Source organism: Muntiacus reevesi, chromosome 7 (assembly GCF_963930625.1).
Source record: "Muntiacus reevesi chromosome 7, mMunRee1.1, whole genome shotgun sequence".
Taxonomy (NCBI): Eukaryota; Metazoa; Chordata; class Mammalia; order Artiodactyla; family Cervidae; genus Muntiacus; species Muntiacus reevesi.
This window is the reverse complement of record NC_089255.1, coordinates 82,742,221-82,744,030: the sequence shown is the minus strand read 5'-3', so window position 1 is coordinate 82,744,030 and position 1,810 is coordinate 82,742,221. Positions and strand designations below refer to the sequence as shown.

Here is a 1,810-nt window from a genome sequence, read left to right as displayed (position 1 = left end):
TGAGCTCACTGACTGAACCAACCAGAACAACTCCAGAATTATTCTCTCCTATGGAACTCTTGCCAAAAAGACTGTCAGAAATAAGAGTTTCTATGGAAGAGAATGGGGTGTAGAGCACACATGTACACAGTTTTGGCTAGATTGTTGATTTATCTGCAAATCCTGGGAACAGAAAGCTTAACACTGGACTTACATTTCTAAACACCTTAGTTTTGCCATAGTGGATGCAAAGATAATTAAAATCCCCATACCATGTAAATGGTAAATATGATTACGTATCATTCAGCTCTGGAGACAGGAATTACCTAAACAATGTGAGGCAGAGTTTAATATGTTGACAATGCTGAGAATATGCTATTAAGTTGACAATGCTGAGAATATGCTGTTAACAATTTCCACGTGTTAAGACAATCATGCCTATTCACTTCAAATATATCAGGGCATTTCTCTGGGAGGTGGACAGTCTTCTGTTTCAGGAATTAGAAAGACACACTATTTATTGAGCAAATCTCATATGTTCTAAAAATTGGCAGGAAAAGAACTTCCAAACATTCAGTCCTTTGTTGTGCCAGAATTGTTGAATTTGCCCCCAAAATGAAGATCGATAGCAGACTTTTATTCTTTGGGGTATACTTATCAGTTCACTCTCTTTAAATATAAGTGATCACAATTTACCTCCTCAAAGCATAGTAACTGAGACACACATCGGTATTGATGATCCCATGGGGGAAAAAAAAAGATCAAAAGCCACTTGAGGTTTCAAAAGCTATGTAGCAGCCCCCAGCAATGCAAAGCTCTGAACTCAAGCTGGGGATGAGACTACAAGCAAAGTGACTTCTTCCATAGCCCTTAGCAGTTCTTCAGAACAACCTCCATGGAGTATATCAATGCTGATTTCTTGGTTCTGACACACAAACTCTGCTTATGTAAGAGTTATCATAGTGGATGGAGACTGGGTAAAGGATGCATGAGGACTTCGCTGTGCATTTTTTTTTTTATATGGAACACTTCATGAATTTGCGTGTCATCCTTGCGCAGGGGCCATGCTAATCTTCTCTGTATCGTTCCAATTTTAGTATATGTGCTGCCGAAGCGAGCACCATTTTTTTTAACTTCCTATGAATCTATATAATTATTTCAAAATAAAAAGTAAAAAAAAAAAAAAACCCTACATAGAATCAGAATCTTCAAGAAAGGGTTCGACTGAAGAAGTAATATATTCTAAGGAAGATGCATACAAAAGTTCATACCCGGCACAGATTGGAGTGCTTCTAAAAGGGCACAATTTTCATTTTGGTAGGGTTTATTTGGTTTCGTTCTGTTCTGAGTACACAGATAATTAGAACTATCAGCTAGTTCTGTTCTCTTTGGGATCAGAAAGAAGTCACAAAATAATAACCTGTCCTGCGTGCTCACCTCACTCCTCTGCTCAGGTCTCCTTCACTGTAGGCAGATTCTTTACCATCTGAGCCACCTGGGAAGCCCCTGTCTACAACATCCCTCCACAAATCACATTTTCCCTCTAAACTTTCAAGTTTAAGTAACATTGTACAGTAACTCCTTTCTGTTGTTAGGAAACTTCACCACAACTGTGAAAGTTTTGGCTTGTTTTCAGGCCCAGGGGCACATATGTGTTTCAGATTAAAACACACTTTAAACACTGGCTTTACTTGCTCCCAGTATAAGCCAGATTCTTCCTGTGCCTAAGCTGTTCCTTGGCTATATAAAGCACTTTTGGAAACTACATTAACTCTTTCAGGCTAAGTAGATTTTATTTTTCACTTTAGGAGTTTGTTATTAACAAACAGCA

At 38.3% G+C, this 1,810-nt stretch overlaps 1 non-coding gene across 1 annotated transcript; it reads right to left on the bottom strand.

The window, feature by feature from the left end:
* Positions 1 to 993: 993 nt before the first annotated feature.
* Positions 994 to 1,100, bottom strand: LOC136172708 (U6 spliceosomal RNA). The gene has a single exon (XR_010664060.1). It is a non-coding gene; the product is annotated as a U6 spliceosomal RNA (small nuclear RNA).
* Between the last annotated feature and the right edge of the window lie 710 nt (positions 1,101 to 1,810).